At 47.1% G+C, this 24,800-nt stretch overlaps 1 protein-coding gene and 1 pseudogene across 1 annotated transcript in view; one reads left to right on the top strand and one right to left on the bottom strand.

Annotated features, from left to right (window-relative positions):
- LOC144127841 (uncharacterized) overlaps positions 1-24,800 on the top strand; it is a 480,263-nt gene that overhangs the window by 304,589 nt on the left and 150,874 nt on the right. The gene's annotated exons all lie outside the window — the stretch shown is intronic.
- LOC144127636 (uncharacterized) lies at positions 84-8,375 on the bottom strand (annotated as a pseudogene).

Genomic DNA, 24,800 nt, shown 5'->3' with positions numbered 1-24,800 from the left:
AAGGAGTGTGCGGAGGAGGACAGCGGCGATAACTGTTGCCGTAATCTGGCGTGGCGTCATTCCGATGCAGCATCTCGTTCATCCTACGGTGCACAGCGGTCTGGGGGTTTTCGTGTCCGGCCCGACCGGGCTGGCGTCGGGGGGCTTGGGGTAGCCTCGCGTATTACTAGCCCCTGTCCCGGTGTCCCAACTACTTGGGGGTTGGCGGTTCCATCTTGGCGCTCAGGGTCACAGGCTCCGTCGTACCGGTCCTGCTCCCCCACTTGTGGCCCGATCTGGTCATTGTGTCGACGAATGTTCTCCCCCTCTGGGCCATCGACGTTCACCATGCGAGTGCCGCCCGATGACGTGATTCGGGCTGGGATCTATGGCTCGCCTCGCCCGAAGTTCTTTACCCAGACAGGTTCCTCCGGCCGCAATACTCCACGAATGTGGCGGTCAGCTGGAGACTGCGGAGTGAGAGGCCCCGGTGGTGCTACGGCGCTGTCCAGTCTGGAACGGAGCTCATAGCCTATAAGGAGTTTCGCTGCGGTACTGCGCCCGGCCTGCGGCGTCCTTCGGTACCTGTGGAGAATCCTTGCCAAGCGTGTTTTCAAAGACCCATGGGCGTTATTCTTCAAAATTTCTTTTACAGTTCGCACGGCGCGTTCCGCGAGCCCGTAGGACTGCGGATGATACGGTGCTGTCCGGATATGTGTTATGTTATTCAGCTTCATAAACACCCGAAATTCAACACTTGTAAATTGCGGGCCATTAGCAGAAGCCAGCGTCCGGGGCAATCCGAACATGCCGAACAAGGTCGCAGGGCTGCTATGGTGGCGTGGGTTCTGGTGATTTCAGGGGTACTGCTTCGATCAGTTCACTATGCAAATCCACAACGCTCAGTAGCATGTGTCCATCGATCGGCCCCGCAATGTCAATATGCAGCCTGGACCAATGCTCGCCCGTTTCTGGTCATGCGACCGGGGATTGCTAGGGGGGAATAGGCGCTGCTTGTACGCAACTGTGACACGACTTAACCCTGTTCTCAATTTCGTTATCAATCCCGGAATACCAAAGCAGGGAGTGGCCTAGCCGCATCTTTGAGCAAATACCTTCATGGGAATCATGCAGCAGGCGTACATTCCCGCTCTTCCGCTGTTAGACACCATTACGCCATGGCCCCAGTATAGAAGCCCATGACTCCACATTATCTCAGCCTTCCGGTGGAAGAATGGCCTCAAATGCAGGTCGTTGGGCCCCAAGTTTCCTGGCCATCCTTCCCGCACCCACTTTCGCAACCTTTGCTAAGTCGTCATCGGGCGAGGTGAGGGCGTCCAGTTGCTTCGCGGACATAGCACCGTCATTTAGGCTTTCAGTGTGCAACACATATTCGCCATCCCCGGTTTCTTCCAGTGTCTCTGGCTGAGACGTCGCAGACGTACGAAGTCTGCTAAGGGCATCTGCTAGAACATTGTCCTTTCCCGGCTGGTGTTTGATGACGTAGTCATATGCACTCAGCAGCAGGGCCCATGGCGCGGCGGCCATCACTGGTTCAGCGCGATCTGGATGAAAAAGTCCCACAAGCGGCATATGGTCAGTCAGCAGTGTGAATGGCTTACCAAGTAAGTACTGTCGGTATTTCGAGACCCCAAAAACTGGAGCCAGAACATCGCACTCCAGCTGTCAATAATTTCGCTCGGCTTCCGTCAGTACCCAAGAATGAGAACCTATGGGCTGACGCACCCCGTCCCCGACATCGTGAGAAAGCACAGCACCGATTCCATCCGGGGAGGCATCGCTTTCCAGGACAAGAGGATTGAGTGAGTCAAAATGCGCCAGGAAATCAGCGGACTTGAGGAGGTCCTTCACATTGTTGAACGCCCGTTGATGACTAGGGCCCCATTCCCGCATAGCTTCCTTGCGGAGCAGTTGTTACAGTGGGGCCATGGCTGTAGAAGCATTGGGAATAAACTTGTGGTAGTATGTTACCATGCCCAGATACGACCTTAATTCTGCGAGGTTCCGCGGCGCCTGCATCAAAAGAATGGCCTCCATGTTTTCCGACTTTGGTTGCCGTCCCTGAGCACTAATTCGATGTCCCAGGAAATCCAACTGTGCTCGACGGAACTTACACCTGTCCTCATTCAAGCGCACGCCGTTTTCACGAAACCACTGCAACACTTCGTGCAGTGTGGTACAGTCGTTGTGTTTCTCTGCGATGATGACGTTGTCTAAGTAGACCTGAGCCCCAGGAGGACCTTGCAAGATGGTCTCCATGAGGCATTGGAACACTTCCGGCGCGGAAGCCACTCCAAATGGCAGGCGAGTGAAGCTAAACAGTCTCTTATGCGTCTTTATGGTCGGAAGTTGCATGGCTTCCTCGTCTAACGGTAGCTGATTGTAAGCCTCCCGCATATCTATCGTGGTGAAAACCTGACCACCATTCAACGTTGCCAGGATATCTTCTACCCGGGGCAATGGGTATTGCTCAGTGTGACAAGCTTTGTTTACCAGGAGTTTAAAATAACGTAGAGTCGAATGAAGCCGTTACGCTTTACTGCCGGCACCATCGGTGCGGCCCACTTAGGATGAGGCACAGCGACAATAATACCCGCACGTCTATGGTGGTGAAAACCTGTCGTGTTCACGTTCATCACTGGCGCTTCCAGCATGTTAAACGCCTGTATCCGATCGCGTCCGCACAGGATGGGGCCGGAGCAACCGAGGACTGTCTGGGATCCGTCCGTCTACCGGTTTCCGCACGAAACCTTGAGCTTGAGTTGTCCCCGAACGGGAAGCCTTCCCAGGAAGCAAGTCAGTTTCAATGGCGAATCACGCAGCATGGGCCACACTGTTTTGTTTTGCTCATAGGTGGGCTATGTGATGACCGGCACTGGTGACCCTGTATCGACCTGCGTGTCCACTGGAACGCCCGCACAATTTAAGGTGCGTACAATGGGTTCCGTGATACCGACGTGGCTGACATGTCTGTCCGCTGCTTCGAACGCAAATATACCGTCCGTGCCCACAGATGTGCTCCCCTCCCGACATGATAGGGTATTTACCTGACGCGATAGCACTGGTGGCCCTTCATCATCATCATCATCATCATTTATTGTCCCTTAAAGGCCCCTGTCGGGGTATTACATAAGGGGGGAGCGTATACAAGGTTGATGTGGAAAAACAAAAACAAAGGTCACAAAAATATAACAATGCAATATAGGAACATAAAGAGAAGCAAGGAACGCGAATAGTTAGAACGGTGCATGTAAAAAATGCCTTTAGGCCACAAGCACCACACACGTCGGCGAGAGGTTAGGAAAAAAAAAATGTCAACCCAGGTGATCTAACAACATCGCCTTAAACCTTGTCGCATCGTGCACATTTGTTAGTGAGTCGGGCAGAAGGTTCCATTCTTCAATTGCGGTCGGAAAGAAGGACTTGTTGAAAGCATTGGTGGAGCCATGAAGTCGTTGGACGCTATTTGAATTAAAAAGGCGGCGCGATGTACGAAAGGGAGGAGATATGAGGGAACCACGGAGATAGGGGAAATTGAAGTATAACTTATGGAACAAGCAAAGGCGCGCAACTTTTCGTCTGAGAGCTAAGGAAGTGAGGTCAAGTGATGATTTAATGGAACTTACGCTGGAATGAAAGTCGTATGTTGACGATATGAAGCGTGCTGCACGGTTCTGGACGGCTTCGAGCATGTTAATTAGGTAGGACTGATGAGGACTCCAGATCGCGGATGCATACTCCAGCCTACTGCGGACAAAAGTTTCATATGCCAGTTTACGTATGTTAGCGGGGGAAGAGGGAAGTGATCTTCTAATAAAACCAAGTGTACGTGAAGCGTCGGCCGTGATTTTTGTAATATGATCAACCCAAGTTAATTTGCTATTGATTGTGATGCCAAGGTAACGATAAGATTCAACTTGCAATAGGTCCTCAGAAAATAAAGAGTAAGGATAAGTTAAATTGGAGCGTTTCCGAGAAATTTGCATAAAACTGCACTTCCTAATGTTCAGTTCCATCATCCACAAAGAGCACCAATTTTCGATGAGCTTCAGATCGTTTTGGAGGGCAGCTTGATCGTCTTTAGTATTTATACGGCGGTAGATAAGGCAGTCATCTGCGAAAAGACGGATGGTGGATGAGATGTTGTGTGGGAGGTCGTTAATAAATATTAAGAAGAGAAGCGGACCCAACACAGACCCCTGTGGTACTCCGGAGGAGACGGAAGTAGAATTTGAAGGAAGTCCGCCTATTACGGTGAACTGAGAGCGAGCTGTGAGAAAATTGTGAATCCAGTCTAGAACAAGTGGGTGAAGGTGAAGACCTGAAAGTTTAAACATAAGTCGTTGATGTGGGACACGGTCGAATGCTTTGGAAAAATCAAGATAGATGACATCAGTTTGGAACAAAGAATCAAGGTTTAAGTGAAGGTCCATGGTAAACTCAAATAACTGTGATTCACATGAATAGCCGTGACGAAAGCCATGCTGATTTTTGAAGAAAAAGGAGTAGGAATTGAGGTGGGATGCAATATGCGAGTATATAATATGCTCAAGAAATTTACATGGTATGCAAGTTAATGAAATAGGACGATAATTCGACGGGTCGCTCCGGCTGCCAGCCTTGAACACAGGAATGACTTTGTTAATTTTCCAGTCACTAGGTATGGAACTGTTCGCAAGAGATTGATCAAAGATTATTTTTAGAAAATGAGAAGATACATTTTTTGTAGCTTTTAATATTTTGGCAGTGAGGTTGTCAGGCCCGGCAGCACTGGATAACTTTAGTTTGTCTATCAGAGCACAAATGCCAGCAGTAGTGATGTTGATAGGTGCCATCGCAGAAAAGTTTAAAAAATCTTTGTGTGATGTATTCCAGGCAGGTTCATGTGTGAAGACTGATGTAAAATAAGAGTTCATGACGTCAGATCGAAGTTCTGGAGGCACCTGTGAACCATCAGGATACAAAAGGGTAATGCAATGAGTGTTGCCTGATTTGGGTGATAACATCTGCCAGAATTTCTTTGGGTTTGTTAGTAGAATGCCATACAGATCATTGTGGAAAAACTTTCTTTTTGAATACCTTAGGAGACGCGTGTAATCCTGCAGGCACGAGAAATATTTTGTCCATTTATAAGCCAGTGCAGTTCTGTTAGCTTCACGAAAAAGACGCTTTTTCTTTTGAGAAAGCCTCCTTAAGGAGTTAGAGTACCAGGGCTTGTTGGAGTCACCGCGAATGCATATCAGCGGAACATAGGTTTCGACCAGATTTGAAAGTTTGTTTTTGAAAGTTAGCCAGTTTTCTTCGACAGACCTATTAGATGCAGACTGCTTGAAATGAAGAAAAAAGTTCTCAAGCTCCGAGTTGATACAGGCGAAGTCTCCCCTTTTATAATCGCGAATGAACTTAACAGAGCGCTGCCGTTGGGGAAACGGGAGTGATAGGTTGAAAATAACTGTGTTGTGGTCACTGAAACCGTCAGTGCTCGATATGCATTGGATGAGTTCAGGGCTAGATGCAAAGACTAAGTCAAGGGTGTTACTGCCACGTGTAGGGAAGTTTACTGCTTGGGTGAGGTTAAATGTCATGACAACGTCAAGGAAATCTTTCGCTTGACGAGAAGATGTGCTCAAGTTTCCCCAATCGATGTCAGGGAAATTAAAGTCACCGCAGAGGATGTAATTGGCTTTAGGAAAACGGGTATTAAGATCGAGCAGAACCGAGTAAAAATCGGCAATAAAGGAACTGTCACTGTCAGGAGGGCGATAACATGCAATAACTATGCATGTGCTTGTGGAAAGGGTAATTCTGATACAAAGAATTTCCTGGGAGGGATGAGTCATGAGAAGAGAAGAATTAAGACTGGTTTTAATAAAGACTAAAACACCCCCACCCCTGCGCGAGGCCCTATCACGTCTGTAGATGAAAAACGGTTTATTGTTGTCAAGCAGTTCCTCGTCTGAGATATTATCGGAGAGCCACGATTCTGTAAATATGGCAATATCGGTGCCGTGATCGTCAAGAAAGGCTTCCACTGACTCTCTCTTCGGAAGATAGCTACGAATGTTTGCTAAAACAAAAGCCATAGTTTCACAAACATGTGAAGGTGACGGAGGCAAAAGTGGCTGATGGTGGGAGGGGAGCCTTGAAACAGACAGTGACCGCTATGACCGATGCTCTACCACGGAATCTGTATCCGCATCGTAGACGAACTGCTTATCGCCCATGGTTAACCTGTCATATCTTACTTTGTATTTTAAACCACTTTCCCTGCCGAACGCACGAAGTTTCTTTTGAGCTGTACGCACGCGCACTGAAAAATCTTCACGGATTGAAAAGTCAGTTTCTTTGAGCTTAGGGCCAGCAGAAAGGATTTTGCATTTATCTTTAAAATGCGAGAATTTGACCATTATTGGCCGTTGTTTCCCTTGCTCGAAGCGGCCTAAGCGATGCGCTCTTTCAATGTTGGCGGAATCGATTGATGTGCTTAACTTATCTATGCAGAAAGAAATCACGACCGTTTCAGATTGCTCCCATGTTTCATCCGCCGTATCAGGTAGTCCGAAGAACAGCAGATTATTTCGGCGAAGTCGGTTTTCCGAGTCGTCACATTTTTCTTTGAGGATTCGAATTTCAGATGAAAGGCTGTGAATAGCCGGGTTTGAATTAGGCGTTGGACTGACATCGTTGCACTGACTTGTTGCGACAATTTTTTCGAGTGCATCGACGCGCGATGAGAGGCTACTGACCAAGCTTTGGAAATTCGACTGGGAAGCACGAATCACTGCAAGTTCAGACAGAACAGAATTTTGTGCAAGTTCTAAGCGTGACAAACTTTCAGCAATAGAATCAAGAGACGGAGGAGGACCAGGATTTAACTCGATGTCGCCTGACAGGATAAGAAGCAAGGAGACAAAGTGAGCATGTACGGCGAGGGAAAGTAAGCATCGACACAAAAACGCTTGGCAACGCTTGACTGTGTCTGAGGGGCACGACACCGCAAATAAGCATGGATCGCTAGAGCGAGTACAAGATGCGCATGGCAAATAACCAACCTGCAGCAAAAAGAAGGGCATTCTCGTGACCATGCTCGTAGCGGTGCGGTGCCCCAAGTGGTCCGTGAAGGGTGGGTGGCTTTGTAGTAGAGCACCCGCGCAGATAGTGGCCTGGGGTTGCCAGGCGAAGATCCGGTCAAGAGCTGGAAAAGGCGATGACGGTCGAACGATGCTTTCATGCTGATTCCAGCCGGGCTCTTCGCAAATTCCCGCATCAGTGGTGACGTTGCAGCCAAGGCAGGATAACATCGGCAAGAGTTGCGACAGCAGGAAGGCCTGCAGCAAAAAGAAGGGCATTCTCGTGACCATGCTCGTAGCGGTGCGGTGCCCCAAGTGGTCCGTGAAGGGTGGGTGGCTTTGTAGTAGAGCACCCGCGCAGATAGTGGCCTGGGGTTGCCAGGCGAAGATCCGGTCAAGAGCTGGAAAAGGCGATGACGGTCGAACGATGCTTTCATGCTGATTCCAGCCGGGCTCTTCGCAAATTCCCGCATCAGTGGTGACGTTGCAGCCAAGGCAGGATAACATCGGCAAGAGTTGCGACAGCAGGAAGGCCTGCAGCAAAAAGAAGGGCATTCTCGTGACCATGCTCGTAGCGGTGCATGCTCTCTCTCTCTACGGAAACAGGCTCGGAAGCTTTGGCCCCGCTATTGGCACTTGAAGCACGTTGCCGAACGTAACCGGCAAATCCTCTGATTCGTGCCCTTCTGCTCCGCAGCGGTTGCACGAAATAATCCGTGGCCGGTTTCTTGGACGATAAGACTGTCCTCCCCTTGCATGTACGTTTCCTTCAGCGGCGTGGCTCCTTATCTGCTGCGCGCTCGCTTCTGCCATTTCGGCTGATAGCACGATTTCTTCTACTTCACTCCTCGTCAGCTGCGGCTTCGCAAGCAACTTTCGACGCACTCCTGCGCTTTGCAGCCCACAAACGATGCGATCTCGCAGCATTCGATCCAACGTTGCGCCAAAATTGCATGTGTCCGCCATTTGACGAATGGCAGCTATGAAATATTTGACAGGTTCGCCTGGCAGCTGGTCGCGTTTTTACAACTTGTACGACTGTGCTATTTTGTTTAGTTGCGGCGAAAAGTACTGCTGCAACAAAGCTACCACTTGGGCGTAAGAAAGTTCGTGCACTTTGTCTGGCGCGGATCAGCCACTAAGTATATCCACGGTGTGGGTCGTCAGCGCTGCAACCAACAAGGCCCGCTTCTTCTTGTCGTCCGTGACGCCACTGCCTTGAAAGAAGGCCTCCAGTCGAACTTGGTAAGCTGGCCACTTGTCGCTCGTCTCGTCAAACTGCGGCGGGCTGGCATATCCTCCCATCGTGGCGAAGGCTGCGGCTTACTAAGAGGGCGGCCCGTTGTCGTCTCATCCTCGTCGCCACTGAAGAATCCGCACCATACACAGCGGTGGCTGGGCCAAGACAACGCTCATTGCTTTGAATCGTGCTAATATAGGCTTTGTGCGAAACGGTTAGAGAAGGAGTGTGAGGAGGACAGCGGCGATAACTGCTACCGTAATCTGGCATGCCGTCATTCCGATGTAGCCCTGTGGTCAGTCATAAAATTTGTCGACTGGTTCAGACAGTTAGACGTTATAACATCACGTGAAGTGCCACTGGTCACCTCTCCTCTACTCCGTCTTTTTACTCAGGTCGGCATTGAGGTATCTCATAAAATTCGCTCATTGGTCAAGACAGTTATGAAGTCATTACTTCACGTGACGTGCCACCTTCCACCTCCTCGTCGTCATCCGGCGGTGTGCTCTGTCCGAAAATTCCCTCATTCTACTGCAGTCACAATCGCCACAGGTAATATAATTAAGTCTTGCCATAGTGTTTTCTTTATTGCGGACATATCTTTTGCTTCCCATACTGTGGGTGAATATTGCTCAGTATGCGGCGACGGGGGGCGGAAATTCGGAGGGGGGAATACGTGCCATCCGTTCGGAGCCTGGAGATTTGCTGACCGTAGGCTGGCTTACAAAATCAAAGCCAGACCAGTAATGTCCAAGTACTCCACGAGGAGTTAGAGATGGGAGGAGGTTGCCGCAGGGCAAGAGGAGGCGTTGTCCTGTGTCGTTTCGTAAGCCTGATGCAACTCTGCTGTAGTCGCCTCTGACTGCATATTTAGAGCATCACGAGAAGTTTTCCTGTGGTTTTCACGGCCGCGATTCTCCCGCGCAGTTCATTTCAGGCACTGCCTTGAAGAGTACCAGACTGACCCGGCTCTTGCCAACAGAGGTGGGCATTTGACCTCAAAAATCTCGACCTCATCTAAACCTCAAAAAAACTTGCCAACCTCACTCAACCTCATCAGTTGAGGTCTACTGAGACGCCCTCACCTCACTTTTCCTGGGGCCACTGCCGACCTCACTCAACTTCAAAAATTGAGGTTGAGGTCGGCTGCTCGACCATAGAAAACAAAAGCTAAACAAAAAGCGATTAAGTTTTTCAGTTAACAATTCTGAGAATTCGGTGAGACAGGAACGCCAAAATGATGATGGTATTATTTAATGAGGAGTGTAGAGACACTATTTATGTGCATGCATCAGAAGAAGCCTGTAATCTGGGATGAACCCATGAAGATTTTATGGCCTGCGGGCAGGGATGCCCCATACGCGATACCACCAGTACGCCGGTGAATGCTTTACCAGTATCAATATTCGGCAACCTGCTTCGTGTATACATATATATACTTGTTCGTATTGGATGCCTCTCGCTCATTCACGCAAGAACCGGCAACTGACAAGCACAGGCCTACACCATCCATCAGAAATTGGGAGGGGGAGTAGGTATTCACGATAGTCTTTTTAGACTTGAGAATAGTTAGCGAACGTAAAGAAACTGGTCGTCGATGTACTTTCCAATGCAACCACTACGCGGAAGAATATCAGTATATTTCGATTTTCAAGCTCTGTCCGGCATACCGAGAGGACTCAGCGTAGATAATAATTTTGTCACCCATCAAACGCTCGTTTCAGTCCTCAGTACGCTGCCTTCGAAAACACTTAACAAGCTGCGACTGTAGTACACCAACAGAAGCGCATTGTATTTATGTATTTCTGTCTCTGTAGAAACCAGCGGCTCCTTTTATTAATGCGAAAGCATTAGATGGCTCACTTTCAAGGAGATATCCGCAAAAAAAGTGTCCGCAAGAAATGGCACCATGTGACGCCACAAGCAGACGAGTCACGCAACGAAGAGTATGACGTCACATAGTTAATGTTGATTAATGTATTTGTGTAACGCTAAGACTGATTACTATAATTGGTTATCACATCATATGAGTGTGACATCAAACCTAGTCACGTGCCGACGATGTATATGACGTCACACCTAGTCACGTGTCAATGATGTAATTTCATGTCATACCAGGCCCCCACCCAGCCCCTCGCACCCCAATTTCAAGATTCATATGAATCCCACATTACTACACATGCGCGCATGACGCATTACAAAGAGTGCCATTTTCAAGCAGGCCCACATTAATGACATTCGGATTGTCCATCAGGTAAACGCGCCAGTTCTGATGTATGACATACTGCAAAGATCATGCAACGACACATGCCGTTGACCCTCTAGATGATGGCGATGATGATGATAATGCTCATAGTGTATCTTTATGAGCCCGCGGAAGTCTGATATACCGCTACCAAATTAAATGTTGCCACAATATTGATTTAATATTGTACATTACCAAGCAACCGAAGACAGTTATTGTGCGGGAGAACAGGAATACCTGCAGCTAATAATTAAGGATGATGATGTTGATGTTTCTGGGAGGTCAAGACCCTCTCCCGTTTCCGCCACTTCCTTCCAGGTCGCGATGGTAATGGCTTCGAAATCGTAGGAATTCTCCGGTGACTCGGTTATCCCAGGGAATTTTGCAAGAAAAGGCTAGATTATGTCTTCGAAAACTGTGAAGACTATTAAAATCACACGGATCAACACAACTGGCCTAGAGTGGGCAGCGTGAACCGCGCTCTCTGTCAAGAGCGCCACGGCTCTCGGCTCAAATTTCGCCACAGCGAAATAATTTTCCTAGCCCCCCTCCCCCCCGAAAAAAAACACCGCCTGAGTACTCATACACCTGAACAGAATTCTGGGTATCAATTCGACAACCAGTGTGAGACAAGCTGATTTAATTCAATCGCTTCTTTCCCTTCAAAGCTGAACTAATCTATGGTGCACCAGCCTCTTTGCCGTTTTTTAACCGCGATCACTCCGCGAGCGTTGTGCGAAGCCGTTCAAGGTGAACGATGGCTCTCTGCAAAGTAGTTAAAGGAAAGATAGCGGGTAGTGACTGTCGTCTGCAAGGCAGGCCGCCAAGCTAACTGATCCCATACGAGAAAAGAAAGAAAAAACAGAATGATCACAAACATACAAACAAAAATCGCACACTAAAAACAGAAGCGAACAACAGTGTGCCCTGTTAAACAATATATTAGAAGGTTTGAATCAGCGACTCAGCATCATAGCGCCATCACGGAACCCCGTGTCTTCATGAAAAAAAAGGAAAAGGAATCAGCTACCACATCACCATACATTAAATATGGTTTTGCATTTTTTCAGCGCTGTAACGCCACTATGATGGTACGTTCGCCCCGTGCTACGGTGTTTCGGCTTAATAAGTGAATTTCCGAGAAGGAGCAATGAACCGGAGACTAAAGAGGGGTTATTCGGAACGATATAAAGTGAAATTATACAAACTTTGTCCGTAATGTTCCGAGACTGAGTTCATTAAAAGAAATGCGTTTAACATTGAAATAATTTGTTAAGCACACACCTTTGAAATAGTCTTTTTTGCAGTCTATACAGTTTCCAGCCACTCTTAACGTCTTGGAAACAGTTGGAAAACGCTTCTTTTGGCAGGGCTGTCAGCTCCTTTGTCGTGGCTCTTGAATAGCCTCCACGCTTCCCATCCAGTGACCTTTTAGGGATTTCTTCACACGAGGAAACAGGAAAAAATCGCATCTGGAGACGTCAGGCGAGAATGGCGGATGGGGAAGTGCAGTAATGTTCTACAAGGCGTGAAATTTTGTCACGCTGAGAGCCGTGTGCGGCCTTGCGTTATCGTGGAGAAGGCTCCAATGTCCAAATGCCCAAGTCAGGGTGACGGCTTCGCAGTGCGTCACGCATGTGTTGGAGCACGCGGATAAAAAACTCCTGATTCACCGTCTGCCCTTGTGGGACGACCTTGTGTATGATACCTCTGGCATCGAAAAAAACTATCAGCATCGTCTTTGTTTTGGTCTTCCGTCGCCACACCTTTCACGACGCCGGCGAACTTGTGGACCGCCATTCGGCGCTCTGCCTCTTTGAGGATTGCATTGAAAACACCATGTCTCATCTTCAGCAACGATGCTGCCGACGAATGCAGCACCTATCTCTGCCTCGGAGAGGGAATCAGCGCTCACTGATGCCCACGTGTCCTTCTGGTCCTGTGTGAGGGAGTGTGGCTCAAGTCTGGCATTCAGCTTTTGTTTCCCCATGTTCTCTCGCAAAATTTGGTGGCATGTTGTCCTACTAATGTCGAGAGCATCTCATAGCATGTGGACTGTAATGGTGCGGTCTTGCTGTTCGATTTCTCTGATCCGAGCCACGTTGTGTTCATTCCGTGAGGTTGAATGGCGCTCCTGCCCTGTGTCGTCTTCCACCGACGTTCTTCCCGAAACGAACCTCTTGTGCCACTCGAAAACTCCCGCCCGCGACAATGTCTCGTTGGCGTCACCTAGGAGCTCATACGTCTGTGTGGCTGCCTTGCCAAGCTTCACAGAGAATTTTATGTTTACACGTTGTTCGAGGTGAACGTCTATCTCCCACATTCACTTACAGTAGAACGCGCAGACAACTAATGACATTGTATTTTTCTATATGTAGTGTCTTCTAGCGGCTGCCACAGCAATTAACGTAAATAGCTCAGGTTAGTCCGAAAAGATCGCGCTACACATACGCACCATTATTTGTTTTGGGGAATCATTTATAGAGAAGCAAATAAACCAGTCTCTAAACATTACGGACAAAGGTTGTATTTGCATCCGCTTGCATTACAGAACGGGAACACACAGAAGTAGTGCTAGATTTGAAAGGGGAAGACACCTATCAGAGGCTTCGACGATCTTATACAAGTTTTTCTGGCTACGTGCTTTTTTAGTAAAATGAGCAGGTGTCCTTGTTAGAAACCGCCTGAATCACATTCTCCCACCTGTACCGACTGCTCCAGTTTCTGTTATGTCAGCTTGTAATCATTTCAGGATCCCCTTTACTCGACTGCAAGGCAAGAGTCGTGGCGTCAGCGCCGGCAGCGAGCATGAACACGAAAGCAATCTTGTTTGGGGCCATCCGCGTTGCGACGAATTTATTGCGTGCTTGTTGGACTGAATTTATTTGTTTGCGGCATCAAAAAAAGCTACCGCGGATCAACGCGGGGTATCTGCTTTGAGGCTCTTTGGAGTTTGAGCCGACCGGCAAGCAGCTACGGCTACTGCGCCAGCGGGGCAGGGGGGGAGGGGGGGGGGGTGGCGTGCCGTGACAGCAGCACTCCTTACAGGAACACCACAGGATGCATCCTCCTGTAGGCTTGGGTTGAACGGACACTGCGGCGCAGCACCGAAAGCTAAGAACGAACTGCGGCATCCGGTTGTCCAAACAGGGGAAACCGGAACGCCAAGCGTCATTGCATGAACACTGAGGTGGTGCACTCCAACTCCGCCTCGGAAGCGGCACTCGGCGGAGGAAGACGCGGCAACTGCAAAAAGTGTCGACCTCAAAATTTCGACCTCACTGAATGACGACCTCACGCAACCTGAAACTCTTGCGTGAGGTTGAGATCTGATATGCTGACCTCACTCACAAAATTTTGAGCCGTCGCCGACCTCACCTCAACCTCACCTCACGACCTGAGGTTGAGGTCATTTTGAGGTTTAGGTCGACCTATGAGGTTGCCCACCTCTGCTTGCCAATGACCGGCTACAGCGTGTGTTTCTTCCATTCGTTATTTCATGCCGCCATTATCGCGTACCCATAAGTTTGAGGTGCGAAGCCCAAAGAACCGCGCAGCTCGACACAGCTTAACTCGGACCCACTGGACAATATCTGGCGCCTAAGTCCGACTCAATAACATCGGCATATATCGGCAATAAGAAAAAATAACTCAAATGTTAGAACTGCTGTTACTGAGGGTTAGGGAGGGCCGACAAAGTGAGGCGAGGGCGAGGGAAGACCGCCGCATTTTGTGAAGTGAAGATGAGGGCGAGGGAGGCACCGGAAATTTTACAAAATGAGGACGAGGGTGAAGGAGGGCGAACGATTTAATGCTGACGGTGAGGGAGCTGAGAGGCGAAAGTCAAGGCATTTGCCCATTTCAGCATTTCGCAGCACCGCCCACTAACGGAACGGAGCGTGGCGTGACTGCGAGGAGGCAGCGCGTGGGTGTGCGTGTGCGCGTGCCGCCGCAGACAGAGCTCCCTCCACTCATGCAGGGGGGGTGGACGACCACTCTGGGGCCATGTAAGAGAGCGGCGGTACTGTCGCTCACTCGGTTACGTCGAGGGAGCAGAGCCGACGGCGAAGCGGCTCAACACACTAACGGGCGCTTAAGAGCGCCCAAGAACCATACAGATGTGAGGTCGCTCTCATATTCTATACCGCAGCATATTGTAAATTATGAGTACCGTAGCAGCTGCCGCTGAATCTCGCATTAACCACATTGTAGTTGGCACCTTAACTGACGCACATATGCTGTTTCTTGCTTGACAGGGCGCCTGCTTCCTAATATGGCGTCTCAAATATTTCTCCAGTAAGCAGGAAATGCTTGCTTGATTATACATGTCTGAGTCAATGGAAGCGTCCAGTTTTAAAGCGATCACGTTAGAGGCCCCGTTGCCCAGAGAATCTGGTGTCAGCGTGTCCGGCGGCGTTGTGAGCGAAAATTCACGAGCACGACTCTGGCAGGTGGCGCCCAGAGAGCAACCTAGGAAGCAGGTGGGCCACATAGGTCCCGTGACCATTCGGCGTCATCACAATCTGCCCACCGGATTGTGAAGAAGCTGCCCACCGTGGCGAAGAGCAGCCAGGACCGCACAGAGCCCACCGCCGGGAGCACCAGCCATCGCAGGGCACTGGCGCATCGCTTAATCGCTGCACCACTGCGCCGAAGGGGTATGAGGACTCCCAGGGATCTATGAATGCAGAGAATGACCTTCTGCATATATGGGAATTAATTCATTGCGCTATCGCATAAATACCCTCAAGGTGGAGCTTGAGTGTCCCCTCCAATTTTAACTGCGTTATGTATTTATTTTATTTATTTATTTATACATGTACCTACATTCGCCCGCAGGGGCATTACAATAGGGGGAGGGGTACCGCAGTACTTTTCACACATTCGCGCAGAGGAAACAAATATATAAACAAGTAAAACAATAATAGAGGATAATGCAAGCACTCCGATAGGGAATAGCAAGAGCATGCGACAAAATATCAGTGTTAGCACTTACTACTTACGTTTCTCAACGACGCGTCTGTCTGCAATGAAGGTCAAATTGACCACAATAGTAACCACATAACCACAAAATTTCACATAGCAGCAGTGGGCGCGTAGCGCCTTAATTGACACCTACACTTTCGGTCCGTTTTACAGGGTGTCCCAGCTAACTTTATCCATGGTTTAAAAGTACGCCGAGGCGCCCAAAGACGATTCCACCAAGTGAATGCTCCTGGTTATTGTGTAGTGCAAGCCACACTATTTTTTTCATTGGGCTTTATTGCATAATTGCATAATTAACACACTTCGCAAGCAACCAAGATTGCCGAAAAAGTCCAATGATAAAGTTTTAGAATGGTCCGCGAAACGTCCCACTGAACAGTTTTTAACTTTTGATCTATTACGTAACGGTTTCTTTTTTTGTGCTCTCTGCAGACGCCCGCGAAATACACAAGAAATATATCACGTGACATACCCGCTTGCGCGCCGCGATAGCAGTGCTCTTAAACGTTGTGTCGGAACGAACAGGTCATTTAGACCGGTGTGATGCCGCTTAAATGGCGACATGGCAGCGACGCAGCTGCTGGCTGAGCGATTTAAGCCAGCGCTGTGTGTCCGTAGCGGCGCTCGATGATGGCGACCAGCATACGCAGACCTTATCGCTCGCGTAATCCCACAGCCAGCGCCTGCTTCGCAGCCCTGTCATGTTTGAAGCGTCAGCACACGAGGTTAAATTGTCTGTTCGTCTTACACAACGTTTGAGAGCACTGCTATCGCGGCGCGGAAGCGTGCATGTCACGTGGTATTTTTTGTATTTAGCGGGCATCTGTAGAGAGTGAAGAAAGCCGATACGTAACAGATCAAAAGTTAAAAACTGCTGAGCGGGCCGTTTCGCGGACCTTTCTACAACTTCCCTGCAGAACTTTTTCTTCTATCTTGGTTGCTGGCGAAGTTGGTTAACCAATCTCGACTAATTATGCGACAAAAGAACGTCTTGCTGGGCAAGTTGGTAACTGTACATCTTTTTGGTTACAGGCGCGAAAACAGACACAACACAAGGTAGAAAGACGGGACGGAGCGCCACTCACAACTGATTTATTCGAAAGCAACACGGACAAATGTATACCATCGTACACGCAAGGAATCCTATCATCTTCAAAGTTGATATGATAGCGAACGAGTGAAAAAATTGTTCTCTGCCTTATACAAAGATATGTGTCGCTGATACACATGTTTCCTTTCTTTGCGATAAAAAAAGCTTCGATTAATTCTCTGGCTTTTGTGTCTGCTTTTTGAAAGAATTCGCGCACTGGAAAAACATGGCGCACAAGAGCGTGACGGGCAGGACCTTGTATGCTTTTGTATCAAGAATGGACTGGTGCCTGTCGAAGTAAGTGCCCTTTTCCGGCCAGTGCTATCCTCCTGGGGACGTGTGAAGCGGATAAGCAGGAGCCTCAGGTCTGAGTTATTGCGTCAAATCCGCCTGCTAAATGACCTTCTACGCGTCGCCTGCCAAAAGCAATATCCTATCTTTTCTGGCTGACAAACTTTTCGCTCCGTGAAGAGGTTAGCTTCCCAAATCACTGAACAACTCTGGGTGTGCGTGTTAGACAAGCTGCTGAAGGAAAGAAGTGCGAAGAAAGAGAATTGTGGGGGAGGTTTAGTGGTTGTGGGGGACATTCATCTGCCTGAGGAAATGTCATCAATTCTTCGGAAGGGACCCAAGTATGGACTGGAACCACAAGTACCGCCACAAGAACTGATAGCCATCAATCGTCGAATTGCCAGTAAGGCCGATTCAGAAGAGCGTGAAAAGTGTCTACTTGAAGGCGTAGACTGCCTTCTCAAATCCTGCGACCGGTGCCTGTTCGCCATAAGGAAACTTCAACCCGAGCCATTGTGTCTTTCTTTAGCAAAAATAACTTAAGGCTTTTACAAGCAGATAAGGAAGGTGAATTTGTAGTGTTATCTTAAAATAATTACTCGGAAAGAGCAGCCCAGGCAATTGAAAAGAATTTTTTATTCTGTCAAAGTGAAATCTACGAAAGTTAAAAACAGATCGGTTGCAATGTGTGAGCAGCTAGGTCTAGTCCGCCTTAACAAACAGACTGCCAAATGCAAGAATAATGCATTGAAGGTGCTCATTTCGGTAAAAAGGCACAAGCAAGGGATGCCCTTTAGAACTATTGTTACTGAAAAGGGGTCATGGCAGAGGCCGCTTAGCCGGTTCTTGTTAGAAAATTTGGGCAGGCTTGATGTAGAAGACCACTTTCTTACCAAAAAATCTGATGAAGTTTGTCAATTCTTAAAACCTCATCGTGATGTTGGACACGCTTTTTCGGTAGATGTTGTGGATTTATTTTATTCTGTTCCTCACGAACCCCTGTTCTCTGCAGTCGGAGAGTGCATTCAAAGTAAGGACCCTATTTCTTTTCAGAATACTGCCGGTGTATCCATCTAGGATTTTTTAACCCTTTTAAAGTTTTATTTACAATCTACCTTCGTAACATTTGACGAGCAGTGTTTTCTGCAGAAAGCTGGCATATGTATAGGCTCCTGTGTTGCACCTGTTTTGTGTAATATTTTTCTTTCCCAAATGGATCAAATTTTGCACCAGGTTTTAACAGCTAGCAATGTTTTTAAAGTGTTCAGGTATGTCGACGACTTTTTAATCATTTTTACTAAGGACGGAAGTTGGAAGTTCGAAAAATCTGTGCACGATGTTTTATCCTTATTTAGAAAACATGGAAATGGCTCAAGTTTTACCTGTGATGTACCTGGAGGTAATGATTTACAGTTTTTAGATCTCATTATTGAGTTTTGTGAGGAACAGGTTTGTTGGGCGTATGCTCCGCGCGCTAAAAAGGGGCTTCTGCCATATGACTCCGCTCATTCCAAGATAATAAAAAGAGGGATTGCTTCACATTGTCTCGAATCCATCCGGATGCCTTCGGAAAATCATGCTCTCACAAGATGCCACTAAGTTTTCAAAAAAGAAATAGGCTAGGCTGTCTTCAGCTGGGTTCCCTGGTTCCCTCGTAACGGCAGTCGCTGAAATCCTGCTACAAAAGATGAAGAGAAAGGCTGTTAGAGCTGGGGAAGATGTCCCTCGAGAAGAGGTGGTGCGACCTGTGGTGGTGCCCTATGTGCACAAGCTAGCTCACAACTTGAGGAAGGTCGCGAGCAGGCATGGTGTGTCGCTTGTTTCTTCAGCCCCAGAAAAGCTCGGAAGCCTTTGCTCTCGTATTGAAAGCGACCGAAAAGAAGAAAGAGGGTGTGGCTCCAAACATGGGCGATCGTTAATGAAGTGCGCCGAAGGTGTTGTCTACGAAATTCCCCTCTCCTGCGGCCGCTCTTATATAGGGCAAACTGGGCGCTGCGTTAACGAGCAAATCAGGGAACACGAAAGAAACATAGAGCAAGATAAAGAAGGCCCAAATATGCCTAAGCATATAAGGTCCTGCCCGTCACGCTCTTGTGAGCCATGTTTTTTTGGTGCGCGAATTCTATCAAAAAGCAAAGACACAAAAGCCAGGAAATTAATCGAAGCTTTTTTATTGCAAAGAAAGGAAGCATGTGTATCAGCGACACGTCCATATCTTTGTATAAGACAGAGAACAATTTTTTCACTCGTTCGCTATCATGTCAACTTTGAAGATGATAGGATTCCTTGCGTGTACGATGGTATATATTTGTCCGTGTTGCCTTCGAATAAATCAGTTGTGAGTGGCGTTCCGTCCCGTCTTCCTACCTTGTTTTGTGTCTGTTTTCGCGCCTGTAACCAAAAAGATGTAATTATGCAATAAAGCCTCATGCAAAAATATAGTGTGAGTTGCTCCATACAATAGCCAGCAACATGCATTCGGTCGCATCGTCTTAGAGTGCCACGGCATATTTTGAAATCCTGGCTATATAGTTAGCTGGGGCACCCTGTATACGTGCCAGTAAAGCGAAAATCGAAGTGGGATCCTCCCGAGACCATCATTTGCATAAATTTTTTGGGGCCGCCCGTTTCACGCAGTATGTTCCAAGTGGTGTCAAGTGACTTGATATGCTCCTGAGCATACAATTACTAGTTAAGATGAAGGCAAAAATATGTGTGGGATTCGCACCGACGATCTTTCCGCCCCTTAACCGTGCATTCCGAGGATCTTCGGACAGGCGTTACGGCAGAACCGTTTGTCGCAAGGGGCTACAGATGGTGTCAAATGATTCATCATATTGTGTTGCACACATTTACAAATTTATTAACGGATATAAAAAGGAAATATACCCAATGTAGCGAAGGTGGCTCTAAATCGCAATAGTAGTGCAAAATTTATGAGGTAGATGGCGCTGCCTGTCCAAGCAATTCTGCGGGAATGCGGTCCCGTGTATGAGGCCAGATGTTCAAGCAAGGCTGGAAATTAGGCAACGGGGAGTAGGGAGGTTAGCTTTGGGAGCACATGGCAATACACCAAATCAGGGGGTACAGGGTGATATGGGATGGGCGTCTTTCGAGAGCAGAGAGGCTAGCAGTAAGATAGCATTTGAGGAACGATTGAGAAGGATGGAGGAAAAGCGGTGGGCTAGGAAAGTTTTCAGATACCTGTATGTAAAGAATGTTGACACGAAATGGAGAAAGCGAACTAGAAAATTGACAAGCAAATATCTGGACAGCAGTAAGGGGGCAAATCAGCAATTATCGGTTAAGAAAAAGGTTAAAGGAACAGAGAAAGCTTTGTGGAAAACAGGGATGCTGACGAAATCGGCACTAGAAACATACCGGACCTTTAAACAGGAAATTGTAAAAGAAAATATCTATGATAATTGTAGGGGAAGTTCTTTGTTGTTTGAGGCCAGGACTGGAGTTTTGCGGACTAAGAAGTATAGAGTCAGGTACCAGGAGATAGACACTTTGTGCATTGCATGCGGAGAGGAGGAGGAAACGGCTGAACACTTGATACTTTTCTGTAAAGGGCTTCACCCTACAGTGGAAGGCAGCGGGGCTGACTTACCCAAGGCATTGGGGTTTAGGGATAGTGAAGGGAAAGTGGATTTTAAGAGGTTAGAAGTAACCAAGCGAAGGTTATCTGATTGGTGGCTAAAAGCAAGACAGGAGTAAAATTTCACAAGACATGGCTAGGTGGCTTGAGCCACCGCCCGATGTAAAGGGTTCAGCCGTATCCATCCATCCATCCATCCATTCTAATAGGATGATGTGGTAAGAGGGATCTGGAAAGGGGTGATGGTTCCTAGCCTGACTTTCGGTAATGCGGTCCTGTGCATGAGACCAGATGTTCAAGCAAGGTTAGAAATTAAACAACGTGGCGTAAGGAGGCTAGCTTTGGAAGCACATGGCAATACACAAAATCAGGGAGTACACGGTGATATGGGACGGGCGTCGTTCGACAGCAGAGAAGCTAGCAGTAAGATAGCATTTGAGGAGCGATTGAGAACAATGAGGGAAAAGCAGGGGCTAGGAAAGTTTTCAGATACCTGTATATAAGTAATGTTGACACGAAATGCAGAAAGCGAACTAGAAAATTGAGAAGCAAATATCTGGACAGCAGTAGGGGGGCAAATCAGCAGTTATCAGTTAAGAAAATGGTTAAAGAAACAGAGAGAGCTCCGTGGAAAACAGGGATGCTGACCAAATCAGCACTGGGAACATATCGGATTTTAAGCCGGAAATTGCCAAAGAAAATATCTATGATAATTTTTAAGGACAGTGAAGGGAAAGTAGATTTTAAGCGGGCAGAAGTAACCAAGCGAAGGTTATCTGATTGGTTGCTAAAATCTAGAGAAGCGTAAAATTTTATAAGTCATGGCTAGGTGAATTGAGCTACCCCCCGATTTAGAGAGCTCAGCCGTATCCATATATTGAGTTCTGTAATAAAAAACGATAAACTAATAACCTGGACTAAGGCTTACCTGACAAACAGGCGCCAGTTTGTTACACTAAATGGTGCCCACTCACATTGCATTCCAGTTGAATCGGGAGTTCCTCAAGGATCTGTGCTTGGACGGCTTTTGTTTATTATTTATATTAATGATATCGTCCAAGATCTCTCTGTTAATGTGAAGTTATATGCCGGTGATTGTGTCCTCTATGAACGAATTAACTCAAGTGAAGGTCAAATCAGGCTAAATAATGACTTTCGGAAGGTAATGCGCTGGTGTGATAGGTGGCAAATGGTGATAAATTTTGATAAAACAGTATATATGAGAATAACGCTTAAAAGGAATCCTCTTCTCTACCAGTATGGTGCTTCCGATAGTGCACGCTCAGAGGTAACATGCTACAAATATCTCGGCCTATGGATTTCCAATAATCTTTCCTGGAACAAACATATTGATACCATCCCGGCAAATGCTCTGCGCAAAATATTCTTCTTGTGGCGTGCACTACGGTTCGCTACTCCTGAAACACGTTTCCTTGCGTATAACACTATTGTGCGACCAATCTTAGAATATGCCGTAATGATCTGGGACCCATATACCAAGATTAACATTAGCAAATTAGAAAGGATTCAAAAGAAAGCAGTAAGATTTATTTATAATTCCTATGGTCGCACTTCTATCACTAATCTTATTAAAAAAGTGGCTTACCATCCGTTACTGATAGAAACCGTATCTGTCGTTTGAAATTCTTTTTCCAGTTAATTCATGGGCAATACAACATTGACATCTCGAAAATTGTTAGTTACTCTAGTGGTTATGCAACACGCCTGAGACATTCTCTTTCCGTAAAATCTTTATCCACAAGAACGAACTGCTACAAATATTCCTATTTTCCTAGAACTATTACCGAATGGAACAACCTTGCTGGTCATATAGTCGAAGAGAATAATTTGTCCCATTTTGAGGCGCTGCTGCAACAAGCGACGAAATTTTTAATGTTCGGTTGATGAGTAATTTGTTGAGATTTACTTAATTATATGCTTGGCTCTATGACTGCAGTATATATATTCTGAGGTTGTGAAACGATACAGTACAGTGTGATGTACTAATTTCGTTGCTGTGACGCCTTGTCTGCTGTATTTCCTTTTTTTTGTCCTTTGGTGTTACACAAATTATGTACCCACCTGCGATGGTCTTGTTGTTCAAGACCGCAGTATTTATAAATAAATAAATAAATCCACCCATCCATCCAATCCAATCAAACATTAATACAGGCAGTGAACAAAATGATAGTGGATGGGAAAGTCCCCGATGGATGGCGATTAAATAGAATGAACATGATATATAAGGGAAAGGCGGACAAAGCTGACGTAACTACCGTCCCTTAACAGTGACATCTGTGGTTTACAGGGTGGTGATGTAGATTATAAAGGACAGACTGCAGTCTTGGGTGGAGTACGAGCGGGTGCTAGGGGAGCTACAAAATGGGTTCCGGAAACGAAAGAGGTTGGAAGACAATCTGTTTTCATTGACGTAGTGTATAGAGATTGCTGAAAAGGAACACGGGCCCCTATGGCTAGCATTTCTGGATATTATGGGAGCCTACGACCACGTTATTCAAGAGTATTTGTGGGGCATACTGGGCACATTTGGTGCGCAAGATGGAGTAATTAATCTTTTAAAAGATATATATATACAGGTAACGGAGTGCTTATAAAACGGGAAAAAATTTATCAGGGACTATAGAGATACAGAAAGGGGGGGGGGGGGGTTAGGCAAGGACGTCCTCTGTATCCTTTGTTCAAGTTGTACCTCCAAGGGTTAGAGACCAAGCTAGAGAGGAGCGGACTAGGCTTCAACCTTTCTTTTTTCAAGCAAGGGGAATGGATTAGACGGTCATTACCGGGACTAATATACGCGGATGATGTAGTGCTAATGGCTGAGAACAAGTAAGATTGGCAGAAGTTGATAGACATATGTGGTACAGAGGGAGATAGATTAGGTTTCAAGTTTAGTAAGGAAAAATGTGCAGTCATGATATTTAATGATGAGGGCGGCGAGCATAGAATACAGTTCACGCTAGAAGTAGTAGAATAGCGCAAGTATCTTGGGGTGCGGATAAATAACGGTGCTGAGTATCTGACAGAGCATCAAAAATATGTCATGAATAAAGCTAGTAGGAGCGCAACTGTCGTGAAAAATAGGGAACTGTGCAATTACAATAGGTATGAAGTGGTAAGAGGGATCTGGAAAGGGGTGATGGTTCCTAGCCTGACTTTCGGTAATGCGGTCCTGTGCATGAGACCAGAAGTTCAAGCAAGGTTAGAAATCAAGCCACGCGGCGTAGGGAGGCTAGCTTTGGAAGCACGTGGCAATACACCATATCAGGGGGTACACGGTGATATGGGACGGGCGTCGTTCGACAGCAGAAAAGCTAGCAGTAAGATAGCATTTGAGGAGTGATTGAGAAAAATGAAGGAAAAGCAGTGGGCTAGGGAAGTTTTCAGACACCTGTACATAAGGAATGTTGATACGAAATGGAGAAAGCGAACTAGAAAATTGACAAGCAAATATCTGGACAGCAGTAGAGGGCAAATTATCAATTATTGGTCAAGAAAAAGGTTAAAGATTCTGAGAGAGCTCTGTGGAAAACAGGGATGCTGATGAAATCGGCACTTTGACCATACAGGATCTTTAAGCAGGAAATTGCCAAAGAAAATATCTGTGATAATTGTAAGGGAAGTTCTTTGTTTTGTGGCCAGGACGGGACTTTTGCTGAATAAGACATATAGAGTCAGGGACCACGAAATAGACACGTTGTGCGTTGCGTGCGGAGACGAGGAGGAAACGGCTGAAGACTATATTTTTTTAGAGGGCTTCACCCTACAGTGGAAAGCAGCGGGGCTGATTTATATAAGGCATTGGGGTTTAAGGACAGTGAAGGGAAAGTAGATTTTAAACGGGCAGAAGTAACCAACCGAAGGTTATCTGATTGGTGGTTAAAATCAAGACAAGAGTAAAATTTCACAAGTCATGGCTAGTTGGCTTGAGCCACCGCCCGATTTAAAGGGTTGAGCCTTATCCATCCATCCATGCTTGTGACGCCGTCGGAGGAGAAGGCTTTTTTCGGAGCTCCAGTGACTTCTTCCGAACCTAAGTGCTTTTTGGTATTGTCACGAAGTGGTGACTGCAATCCGAGGAACAGAACGACAGGGAAGATGGCGTCTAAACAAAACTTTATTTGGGGCTGACTTACGCCCACAATGGACTGAACCACTTGGCGGCGGCGTTGCAACAAGCGTGCTGGGCGGTCGCCGAACAGAATGCCGGCCGCTGTCGGCCGTGCTCAATTTATTGCTAACAGCGGACTTTCGAGATA

The sequence above is a fragment of the Amblyomma americanum genome, chromosome 4, assembly GCF_052857255.1.
Source record: "Amblyomma americanum isolate KBUSLIRL-KWMA chromosome 4, ASM5285725v1, whole genome shotgun sequence".
Taxonomy (NCBI): Eukaryota; Metazoa; Arthropoda; class Arachnida; order Ixodida; family Ixodidae; genus Amblyomma; species Amblyomma americanum.
The sequence above is the reverse complement of the archived record's forward strand: the minus strand, read 5'-3'. Positions and strand labels throughout refer to the sequence as shown.